The 13,270-nt window shown below is 41.3% G+C and overlaps 1 long non-coding RNA gene across 1 annotated transcript; it reads left to right on the top strand.

The window, feature by feature from the left end:
• The first annotated feature begins 7,249 nt into the window (after positions 1–7,249).
• On the top strand, positions 7,250–12,819 carry LOC138769829 (uncharacterized). The gene is made up of 3 exons (XR_011359322.1): positions 7,250–7,389; positions 8,078–8,142; positions 12,497–12,819. It is a non-coding gene; the product is annotated as an uncharacterized lncRNA (long non-coding RNA).
• The last annotated feature ends 451 nt before the right edge of the window (positions 12,820–13,270 follow it).

Raw genomic sequence — 13,270 nt, forward strand, 5'->3', positions numbered from 1 at the left:
TCTTGTATTTGTAGTCAGTATAATGGAGGTCACCCAGCTTTTCCACCATCTTATACTCAGTATGATGGAGGTCACCCAGCTTTCCCAGCATCTTATAGTCAGTAGGATGGAGGTCACCCAGCTTTCTCACCATCTTATACTCAGTATGATGGAGATCACCCAGCTTTTCCACCATCTTATACTGCGTATGATGGAGGTCACCCAGCTTTCCCAGCATCTTATAGTCAGTAGGATGGAGGTCACCCAGCTTTCTCACCATCCTATACTCAGTATGATGGAGGTCACCCAGCTTTCCCAGCATCTTATAGTCAGTAGGATGGAGGTCACCCAGCTTTCCAGCATCTTATACTCAGTATGATGGAGATCACCCAGCTTTCCCAGCATCTTATACTCAGTTTGATGAAGGTCAACCAGCTTTCCAGCATCATATACTCAGTACGATAGAGGTCACCCAGCATTCCTATCATCTGTCTATGGGTACGTTCCGTGTCATCGCTGAGCCGCCCCATAGACTTATACAGGAAAGTGACTTCTGATCCCTTCACAGGGCACAGTAGGATATTTGGTCACAAATGACGAAGATGTTATAGGTAAGGGCCAGAGTGGTCCTTAAAGGATGGGCCGCCAGCCTGCTACTTATGGGCCAGTGCTGTGTGCTTGCCCCCCGGGCTAAAATTTGCCAGCCAGCCCCTGCTCGCTACGATCCTCCCGGTGTGAACTCCCAGTTCCCCGGTCTCCGAAATACCAAACAAAAAAATATAAAAAAATAGGAGAGCGAACTTTACATCTGATAAAATCATAAATATGTATCGTTAAAAAGTGAGCACAGAAGTTACTCACGCTGAGGAGGGGAGTTTTGGAACGCTCCCCTCCACCTCCAGGTTCTCCTTCAGAAAGATCTCAGCAGGCATCCAGATCAGTCTTTGTTTCTTGTAGCTACCTTTCAGCATCTGGAGAGAAACACTGGGATTCCTGTATCGATTTCTCAAGTAAATTAGGGTTCAGTATACACTTTACTAGGTTTTATTCATAGCCCAACGCGTATCGAGATATCAAATCTCTTTCTCAAGGACAATGTTCAACAAACACACATGCAAGCTTAAAAAGCCCTCCCCTTGCTCCTCCCTCTCATGACCTCATACTGGAACCATTTTACAAAAAAAAAAAAAAAAAAACAATGTTAAAAAGGTATAAATACATAAAAACAATAAAAATCTCTATTCTTATCAATGTGGTTACACTCTTTCCAACATTTCATTTAGACCATTTGGTGTTAGTGTGTTAAGCCTAAAAATCCAATAACTCTCTCGTTTGCATAACTTTGCAAATCTATGTAACTGGCTTTCTATTCTTTCTACTGGATACACTTTTAGCAGGCTGGCGTCGGCATTGTGGAACTGAGCAAAATGCCGTGATACACTATGCTTGGCAAATTTGTGTACTATGTTAAATCTGTGTGTATTTACTCGCTTCCTCAGAGTCTGACACGTCCTACCTACGTACTGTAGGCCACAAGGGCACTCCAGTACATATATAACAAAGTCACTGCTACATGATAAGAACTGTGAAATTGCTATTTCCTCTCCTGACACCTTACTTTTTAGCATTTTTGTTTTGTTAGCAATATTCGGACAGGTTTTACACACTATTTTTCCACATTTGTAGATCCCTGAATTTTTTTTTAAAAACTCCCATTTTTAGATTTTTTGGGTTTTAAAGTGGGATAAGATGGAGCTATCAGTTGTCCTAAAGTTTGAGATCTTCTAAAAATCATACGTGGGCCCTGGGTCACTGCTTCTGATAAAAATGGATCTCTAAGTAGAATTTTCCAGTTTTTTTTCAGAATTTTTTCAATACTTCTATGGTTACTTGTGAACTTAGTAATAAATGAGACTTCTTACTAAAGATGAATTGATGGATTTTATGAGTTTTTTAAATAATAACCAATGGGGCCTGAGGTTCACAGAAAATTGTAGCTATACTGAAATTTCATTTTTGGATCTGAATATCTATATTAAGGATGGTAAATTAATACAAAAACATATTTTAAACCTACTGACGCGAACAGATATTTACACTATCACAGTGAACATAAAAAGGACTGGAAAACTAATATTCCGTTCGGTCAAATGTTAAGGATAAAGCGGAACTGCACAGAAAAGGAAGTATTTGAAGAACAAACCAAAGTACTGGAAGAAAGATTTAAACAAAAAAACTATCCCAAAAAAATTATTGAAGGAGCAAAGAAAAGAGCAGAGGGTTTGGATAGAAAGCTACAGGTAATGAATACAGGAAGGAAAAAGGAGGAAAAAGAAGGTGAAAGAGAGAAAAAACTTATTACTAAGTTCACAAGTAACCATAGAAGTATTGAAAAAATTCTGAAAAAAAACTGGAAAATTCTACTTAGAGATCCATTTTTATCAGAAGCAGTGACCCAGGGCCCACGTATGATTTTTAGAAGATCTCAAACTTTAGGACAACTGATAGCTCCATCTTATCCCAATTTAAAACCCAAAAAATCTAAAAATGGGAGTTTTTAAAAAAAATTCTGGGATCTACAAATGTGGAAAAATAGTGTGTAAAACCTGTCCGAATATTGCTAACAAAACAAAAATGCTAAAAAGTAAGGTGTCAGGAGAGGAAATAGCAATTTCACAGTTCTTATCATGTAGCAGTGACTTTGTTATATACGTACTGGAGTGCCCTTGTGGCCTACAGTACGTAGGTAGGACGTGTCAGACTCTGAGGAAGCGAGTAAATACACACAGATTTAACATAGTACACAAATTTGCCAAGCATAGTGTATCACGGCATTTTGCTCAGTTCCACAATGCCGACGCCAGCCTGCTAAAAGTATATCCAGTAGAAAGAATAGAAAGCCAGTTACATAGATTTGCAAAGTTATGCAAACGAGAGAGTCATTGGATTTTTAGGCTTAACACACTAACACCAAATGGTCTAAATGAAATGTTGGAAAGAGTGTAACCACATTGATAAGAATAGAGATTTTTATTGTTTTTATGTATTTATACCTTTTTAACATTGTTTTTTTTTTTTGTTTTTTTGTAAAATGGTTCCAGTATGAGGTCATGAGAGGGAGGAGCAAGGGGAGGGCTTTTTAAGCTTGCATGTGTGTTTGTTGACATTGTCCTTGAGAAAGAGATTTGATATCTCGATACGCGTTGGGCTATGAATAAAACCTAGTAAAGTGTATACTGAACCCTAATTTACTTGAGAAATCGATACAGGAATCCCAGTGTTTCTCTCCAGATGCTGAAAGGTAGCTACAAGAAACAAAGACTGATCTGGATGCCTGCTGAGATCTTTCTGAAGGAGAACCTGGAGGTGGAGGGGAGCGTTCCAAAACTCCCCTCCTCAGCGTGAGTAACTTCTGTGCTCACTTTTTAACGATACATATTTATGATTTTATCAGATGTAAAGTTCGCTCTCCTATTTTTTTATATTTTTTTGTAAGGAAAGCTTCTATATAACCCTACCACCCCAGTTAGAAAGATTTCCAGGAAACCATCTTGTCAAATAACATTTCTTCTAGAATTTCATAGAAGGCCATAATATTGCCTTCATTCCATAATAGCAGAGAGATCCAATTCTGCAATATAAAAGTAATAAGTTCAACTTATAAGCGTCCAAACAATATATATCCGTCACATGACAAAGCGACGGAATGTCCCCCCTTCCTTAATCGCATCTAGCAAAATGCAATGAAATTCCGCAAGGCGCGTCTTCCTCCCCAAGCCTAATACATGTAATAAATCACATCCGTCAAAATGCAGATAAGATATTTCCAGTAGGCAATATCCAGTCTACGCTACATAATGTCTATTTTCCAGGGACTTGCATTGTAATCACCTGGCAGAATTCAGTGTTTATCATTAAGAAAAACAGAGATTTATGGCCGGGAAGGATTCCTCGATGGACTTGGTTATTTTTGGAAATATGTTTGTTTATAAATGAGGGTAAATGAAGAGAAAAGATTACAGATTTTTTTTGGTGTTGCATACTGTATGCAAATGACTCTGCATGTGATAAAGAGGCACAGAGGGATCAGGAAGAATAATCTGTATACAACACATGGAAATAGACAGACCCCTGGCTGTAGGATTGGAAGGCCAGTTGGTAGAGTCTATTCTGATAGACGTTTCAGACCTGTGACCGCCCTCCCCCACCGATTTTAGATGTCACTTGTGATCACTGGAATAGAGTGATTAATATGGAGTATGTAGTGACAACAGCACATGTCAAAGGGGGATATATGGGGCTGCAAATGACCAGACAGATCTTGTAGTTGATGTTAGAAGCTGGAAAAATGGGCAAGTGTAAGGATCTGAGTGACTGTGACAAGGGCCGAATTATAATGTGCCCACAACTTGGTATTTATATGTAGTGGTTAAAGCTTACTGATGTGTGTGTGTGTGTGTGTGAAGGGGGGGGGGGGGGGGGGGTGATGGCTAGTTCAATCTCACAAAAGAGCAGAAAAAGCTCCTTTTGCATATAATAGAAAGGAGTCACAGGACACGGGGCATCACAGATTGCTGTGTATATGGCTCTTCAAACTGGTCAGAGCATCCATGGTGACCCCATTCCACCCTTTAAAGTGTTGACAATGGGCATCAAAATGAACTATGGGAAGAAGAAGAGATGTCAGGGCAGTGTGATGGTCAATGTTCTACCAACATTGTACATACCAAGTTCCCCCTTCATGGCAGCAGGATCCCCCAATGGCAGCAGCCTTTTACAGCAGGATAATGCCTTGGGGGCCACACTGCAGACATTTTTCAGGAATAGAGAACATGACTAAGAGATCAAGGTCGAGATTTGGCTTCCAGGTTCCCCAGATCTCTGTGTGATCAATCATCTTTAAGATGTGCTGGAGAAACAAGTCTGATCCATGATCCTCTTAATTTACAGGGTCTGATTCTGACATCTTTAGCAATGGGTCAGAGAACAAGGAAGATAATGCTATATTAAGCAGCGAGATTTAACCTCTTAGGGACATATGCCGTACCCGCTCTGAACCGCCGCGATCCCGGGTGCCGTGTCTAGCCCGGGACCGCGGCTATTAGCGGGCACGGTCCGATCGCCGTGCCCGCTAATTAAGTAATCGGAGGCAGCTGTCAAAGTTGACAGCTGCATCCGATCACTTGTATGCAGCTGTCCCTGGTCGTTGTCCCGGAGGAGCGATCTCCGTGTCTATTACCTGCCGGGGTCTCCGCCAAAATGGCGCTGACCACGGCTCTGCACTTGGTTGTTTTCGGCTGCAGCAGCCGAAAGCAATCAAGTGCCGATCTCATCGATCTATGCCGTATAACTATATACAGTATATACAGCATAGATCAATGAGAGATCAGAGTGCATATATTAGAAGTCCCCCAGGGGGGCTTCTAGTATATGTGTAAAAAAAAAAAAGTTGTTAATAAAAACCCCCCTCCCCTAATAAAAGTCTGAATCACCCCGCTTTCCCCATGTTATAAATAAAAATAAATAAAACATGTTTGCTATCGCCGCGGGCGTAATCGCCCAAACTATTAATTAATCACATTTCTGATCTCGCACGGTAAACAGCGTAAGCGCAAAAAAATCCCAAAGTGTTAAATTGCTCATTTTTGGTCACATCAAATCTAGAAAAAAATGTAATAAAAAGTGATCAAAAAGTCGTATATGCGCAATCAAGGTACCGATAGAAAGAACACATCATGGTGCAAAAAATGACACCTGACACAGCCCCATAGACCAAAGGATAAAAGCGCTATAAGCCTGGGAATGGAGCGATTTTAAGGAACATATATTTGTTAACAATGGTTTGAATTTTTACAGGCCATCAGATACAATAAAAGTTATACATGTTACATATCGTTGTAATCATAACGACTTGAGGAACATGCATAACAAGTCAGTTTTACCCCAGGGCGAATGGCGTAAAAACAAATACTCCCCAAATAAAAGAAATGTGTTTTTTTTTCAATTTCACCACACTTTGAATTTTTTCTGGTTTCACTGTGTACTTTATGCAAAAATTCAGCCTGTCATTGCAAAATACAATTAGTAATACCATATCCATGCTTGTGTCGTTTGGGGGCGGCCTTCCCCGCCGATGGTGCTGGCCGGGTTTTGGTGGGGCTTTTTGGGTCTGGTCCTGTGACATTGGGGTTGCGGGGCCGTTCCATGGCCTCCCTTCCCTGCATGTGCACGCTTTGCGGGGTTGGCGGTCGCTGACCGACACGGTGTGGAGTTAGCGTAGGGACCCGTGTGGACCAGAGGACCTGCGCGGTGGTACACGGGGCAATATGGCTTGATCAATTCATATACAGACACTCTGGGTGTTGATTTTTAATATAGGCCTAGCGGCATTAGTATCAGCCATAGATGGGATGTGCAGCCGTTCCATTCTCTCCAGTTCGTAAAATACAGTTAGTGACGCAAAAAATAAGGGCTCATGTGGGTCTCTAGGTGGAAAAATGCAAGTGCTATGGCCTTTTAAACACAAGGAGGAAAAAACGAAAACACAAAAACGAAAATTGGCTCCGTCCTTAAGGGGTTAAAGGATATACGTCATTGGAAAATCCTAAAAATCATTCCGTTTTTATTCTTACCACTAAGCATAAAACTAAAATGAGACTTCCATTTCTGTCTGTGTTGACATGGAGAAGACTGCTGGAGAGTGATCTTTACAGAATTACAGGGAAAGCGGACGCCTGAATATACATAATATCCACTCAGACACTCCCCCTTGTAAAATGACATTTGCTTAGGTCACAGGAACATGTCTGGAGATGTTCATTGTACCTACGTGCTCAGGGCTTGCTGTAAAGTATATCTCTAAGTGCTGTTAAAAACAAGTTAAAAGCAAGATGGCGACAATAATAATAATAATAATAATAATAATAATAATAATAATGTACTAGAAACAGATTAGAGAAAAAATAACATTTGAGTAGCTGGCTCTGATTAGTAATAAAAAAAAACCTAGGCTATACATTCATATTCTCTGTAATGTTGACTGGTGGATGTCTGCGGTGTATACTGTGGGTTATTGCCTGACAACCGCTGCCCACATGTGAGGTGCTGAACTGTCTGCTCCCCTTGTGGACACAGGAGATGTATCAAACATGGTGTAAAGTGAAACTGGCTCAGTTGCCCCTAGCAACCAATCAGATTCCACCTTTCATTTTCCAAAGAGTCTGTGAGCAATGAAAGGTGGAATCTGATTGGTTGCTAGGGGCAACTGGGGCAGTTTCACTTTACACCATGTTTGATAAAGCTCCCCCATACAGTATATGCAGGATAAACCACAAGCCGCATGCTGTCATGGCTACATGTATCCTCTAAGCTTGAATGAGGGCATCCCCAATAACAAGGCTCATTAAAATGGTAATGTATTGATCCAATGTATATTTAAAAGTTGTTATTTTTGAACAGTGTCTATGACTTATGATTGGGGTCACTTACCACAATAAAGAGATCACTATATGGTGCAGCTCTTCTGTACAAGCTGATAATTGGACCTGGGACAACCGTATATCTGGTTATGTAACTTTATATCATACATTTACATAAAACTCTGCAACCTGGAATAGGAAATAACAGAACTGTACAGGTACTAACCTGCTTTTCCTCCATTTTGTATGTCATTATGGTGTGAATCCAACTGGGATCTGAACACCCTTGTCCTGTCCGACAGTCTGGTTGCTAAGGATGCACTGTCTAACAACCAATGTCTTTACAATGCAGTTGTAAGGCTGTACCTTTATAGCAGGGATGGGGAACCTTTGGCCCTCAAAGTTGAATGCTGGGAGTTGTAGTTTTGTAAAAAATCCACAAAAAGAGCCACAGCTTGCTCAACACTGTCTTTAAACCTATTATTGGGATATATATTTTATATGGTGATACATGCACCAGAGAACTAAACTACTTAAAAAAATCCCAAGTTTCTTAGCTGTTTTCAAGGGGAAAACGTGTACCAATTCTGTCTCCTAAAAAGCCCCCAGTTCTACTCAGACAAACTCAGTACCGCAGCAGACAGAAAATTGATTCACCTACAGATCTGTTTCTCTTGCAGATCGATACGAGCACAGGCTTCGGCTGCTCTGCACTTAGAGATTGTCTTTTCACGCACATTCTCAGGTAAGAAATGTAAGAAATAGATTTCTAGGGGGCGTTTGATGAGCAGATACTGAACTTCTCCACGGTACTAAGTTTGTAACCAATTAAGCTTCTCGGGTAGTAATGGATAAAATGATTAAGTTTAAATAAAGTCGCAGGTCAACATTACAGGTGGAGAAGGCTGCAGTGCCGGGTTTACTATCCTGGAAAACAAGTTCCATTGATATCATTATATACTAATAAAAAAAAATAAAAATAATGGGAACTCTAAAATACCACATAGTAGATCTCAATGAATGAAATATTCTAGTGGCAAATCTATATTCATTACATCGTGGAATATGTTAAGAAGAATAAAACAAAAAAATGATCAATGTAAAGCAAAATGAATATCTCGTGGAGGTCTGGATGAATATCTCATAGAGGTCTGGATGAATATCCCATGGAGGTCTGGATGAATATCCCATGGAGGTATGGGTGAATATCCCATAGAGGTCTGGATGAATATCCCATATAGGTCTGGATGAATATCTCATAGAGGTCTGGATGAATATCCCATGGAGGTATGGGTGAATATCCCATAGAGGTCTGGATGAATATCCCATAGAGGTCTGGCTGAATATCCCATATAGGTCTGGATAAATATCTCATAGAGGTCTGGATGAATATCCCATGGAGGTCTGGATGAATATCCCATAGAGGTCTGGATGAATATCCCATATAGGTCTGGATGAATATCCCATAGAGGTCTGGCTGAATATTCCATATAGGTCTGGATGAATATCTCATAGAGGTCTGGATGAATATCCCATGGAGGTCTGGATGAATATCCCATAGAGGTCTGGATGAATATCTCATAGAGGTCTGGATGAATATCCCATAGAGGTCTGGCTGAATATTCCATATAGGTCTGGATGAATCTCTCATATAGGTCTGGATGAATATCCCATGGAGGTCTGGATAAATATCCCATAGAAGTCTGGATGAATATCCCATAGAAGTCTGGATGAATATCCCATGGAGGTCTGGATGAATATTCCATATAGGTCTGGATGAATATCCCATAGAGGTCTGGATGAATATCTCATAGAGGTCTGGATGAATATCCCATGGAGGTCTGGATGAATATTCCATATAGGTCTGGATGAATATCCCATAGAGGTCTGGATGAATATCTCATAGAGGTCTGGATGAATATCCCATAGAGGTCTGGCGGAATATTCATTCCATATAGGTCTGGATGAATATCTCATAGAGGTCTGGATGAATATCCCATGGAGGTCTGGATGAATATCCCATAGAGGTCTGGCTGAATATTCCATATACGTCTGGATGAATATCTCATAGAGGTCTGGATGAATATCTCATAGAGGTCTGGATGAATATCCCATGGAGGTCTGGCTGAATATTCCATATAGGTCTGGATGAATATCTCATAGAGGTCTGGATGAATATCCCATGGAGGTCTGGATGAATATCCCATGGAGGTCTGGATGAATATCCCATAGAAGTCTGGATGAATATCCCATGGAGGTCTGGATGAATATCCCATAGAGGTCTGGATGAATATCCCATGGAGTTCTGGATGAATATAACATGGAGGCCTGGATTTGGAATTATACTGAAAATCAAATGACAGACTGATCCAACAAGTGATAATGGCTCAGGACGAGGAAATGAGGCTGAATATAGTGTGTGGCCTCCACGTGCCTGTATGACCTCCCTACAATGCTTGGGCATGCTCCTAATGAGGTGGTGGATGGTCTCCTGAGGGATCTCCTCCAAGAACTGGATTAAAGCATCTGCCAACTCCTGGACAGTCTGTGGTGCAATGTGATGTTGGTGGATGGAACGAGACATGCTGTCCCATATGTGCGCAATCGGATTTAGGTCTGAGGAATGGGAAGGCCAGTCCATAGCTTCAATGACTTCATCAAGCAGGAACTGCTGACACACTCAAGCCACTCCTAGCATTGTCCTGCATTAGGAGGAACCCAGGGCCCTTTGTATCTGTATATGGTCTTAGAATGGGTCTGGGGACCTCATCTCGGTACCTAATAGCAGTCAGGCTACCTCTGGCTACCAGATGGAGGACTTATCGTCCCTTCAAAGAAATGTCTACTTCACTATTACCGACCCACTGCTAAATTGGTCATGCTGAAGGATGTCACATATGCTCAGTATGAAGAGCACAGGCCACCAATGTTGAATCAACCAATCTTGAGGATCTCTGGCAAATGCCAACTTTCCCTGCATGGGCACTCTGAGAAGACACATGCACATTTGTGGCCTGCTGGAGGACATTTTCCAGGGCTCTGGCAGTTCTCCTGTTCCTCCTGGCACAAAGGAGGAGGTAGCCATCCTGTTGCTGAGTCGTTGATCTCCTACAGTCCCCTCCACATCTCCTGGTGTACTGCCCTGTCGCCTGGTATCTGCTCCATGCAAAACAACAGCCAAAATGGATGAAGAAATTGAAATGGAAAGAGAAATTTTCTTGCAGATAGATCTTTACCTGTTTGGGTATAAGGGGAAATTGGTGGGGCAGGGAGGCCAAAGCCTGGTAGGGCAGGTAGAAGATTCCTGGAAGAATAAAGGTCCCCATACACCTTATGGCTTTAAGGCCCTATTACACGGAACGATTATCGGCCATATTCGTCCGATATCGGCCGTTACGGCTGATAATCATTCTGTGTAATAGAAGGCAAAGATCAGCCGACATGAACGATGTCGGCTTATTGTTGCTGTTGTTTGTCTTTTAACATGTTGAAAGACAAACGACAAATATAGCAGTGATCTGCTGGAATAGGAACAGCGGGAGCAGAGCGCCGCTATCCTCTAGGGGCTGCCTCCACGATCAAGCGAACACCCGGGAAGCCCCCCCCTCCCCGTACTCCACCGCTTGCTGTCGACGTGTGTAATAGCGTCGGCAGCCAGCGGTGAAAGCTCTTCTCTGTGTCCCGTGTAATAGGGGCTTTAGGCAGGCATACCCACTGCTCACAGCACATTCAGCCAACGGTATAAGGTGCATGTGGCTCTCCGAAGTGTCCACCAACAGATTAAGTCAGTGGAGATTTGGGACGGGAGAGATAAGGCACTTACCAATGGTAACACAAAAACACTTGACCATGCTGAACATTCCTGTACATGGGGAGGATGCAGCCAGACCACAGGGATAACAGGGAGTTTGGATGTCAGTTATTGAGGCTGTATGGGGTCCTTTAGTATAGGCAAATAATAAGCATAAGTAAAATGTGAAGACGAAAAAAGGTGTCACCCTAGCACTCAAGTTCAGTAGCAGCGAAAGGGACGTGTAATGGTGTTAGTCTCTTAACCTGGTTGAGAAAAGTTAACACTGAAACAGATCACTTTTACTTTGCTGCACCTATCACGTGGAATAAAGACTGTTGACCTTCAATGCAAGTGACTGCCGGGACCTTTTTTTTCCCCACTGAATCTCTCGTTCGAGAGCACGGCAGTATAGTGGTAGTGCGGACTGAACATAGACTACTTTTCACTTTCATTAAATAAAGTTAATGGGCCCACAATAGATATGTTGTGGCATTTCCCAGTAAACTTTTTTGCTGGTATCCCATACACTGGCAACGTACTATATCCCAACAATTTTGACAGTTCTTTCAGACACGGGGCTTGCTTTGAGCACTACACACACTTCACTAAGGAGCCGACCGACTGCTGTTTAGTGGTGCAGCTCCAGGGGATGCATTAAAACGAATGAATTCACTATGAAGCATTTAATGTTAAATAAACTCATAACCCTGGACTGTGTAATGTGCAGCTGGTTAATCGTATCACTTCATTTAAGTGGAAGGCGTCACCCGTAAAATAACAAGGGAAGAAATATGCTAAACTCCCAAGAGAAGTGTGAAAGGTCAGACGAAAACTCCTCACCTCCGTTTTATTGTTACTGCTGAAAATCGATAGGGATAGAAGCCCAAGCCTTTTAAATAAATTATTCATGTTAAATTGGATTATTGACAATGTAAAAGAAGAATCCAGGAAAATACTTTCATCAGCCAAAGCTGCCATAGTATGTCTGCACTGCAGTGCACGTATGATGATAGATTGATAGATAATAAGATATATATATATATATATATATATATATATATATATATATATATATCTCAGAGTGAGATATAGGATATCACGTATCCATGACAGTAGATTGATAGATAGGTAACATGTATTTATTGTAGATTGATAGATAATGAGGTATATACAGATAGATAAATAAAGATCATGTATCCATGATAGTAGATTGATAGATAATAAGATAGATGGATTATTACGTTTGTCACACTTACACTTACAACCTTACTCATTCTGCACATAACTACAATCTTTCCATGTTCAGGTCACCGGCCATGTATATTGTTCCATCCCAAAGAACATGAGATACCATCAAACTACGCTCCTGTGTCAAATATCTGTCCTTTGGGAGATTTCTTGCAGTGAAGCTTACAGATGGAAGGACACATCTGACCAAGCTGTATGAAGGATGGGAAACCACAGCAATGTCAGCAGCTGGATCCACAGCAGCAGTGTTATGTTATCTTATCATAAAAACTGCAGAACTAGAACTCTAGAGACTCTGCAACAAATTAACATTTTCTTTATTTACAAGAAATTAACGCGTTTCGGGCTAACTTGCTCTTATTCATGGCTCTGATGAGAATTCATGTTATATACACGGTCAGCTTTTTCCAGTTCCATGGTCTCACATTGTATAATTTCATGTGAGGGACAGGGAAACCCAAACACTGCTCATGGTAGAATGCAACAGTATGGAGGATGTTCAGTTTTCCCTGTCCCTCACATGAAATTATACACATATGTGAGACCGTGGAGCTGGGAACAGCTTGCCATGTATACCACATGAATTCTTATCAAAGCCATAAATAAGTACAAGTTAGCCCGAAATGCGACAGTTTTTCATACAACACAATAAAGAATTTTTTACTAAGGAGCTGCAGAGTCTCTAGAATTCTTATTTTGCAAGTTTTATCCCTGAATTGTAACTTACTTGAAAAAAAAAACATCTCATCTACCAGTACTTATCAGCTGCTGTATGCCCTGCAGGAAGTGGCATATTTTTTCTAGTCTGACACAATGCTCTCTGCTGCCTCCT

This window comes from Dendropsophus ebraccatus, chromosome 12 (assembly GCF_027789765.1).
Source record: "Dendropsophus ebraccatus isolate aDenEbr1 chromosome 12, aDenEbr1.pat, whole genome shotgun sequence".
NCBI classification, from domain to species: domain Eukaryota; kingdom Metazoa; phylum Chordata; class Amphibia; order Anura; family Hylidae; genus Dendropsophus; species Dendropsophus ebraccatus.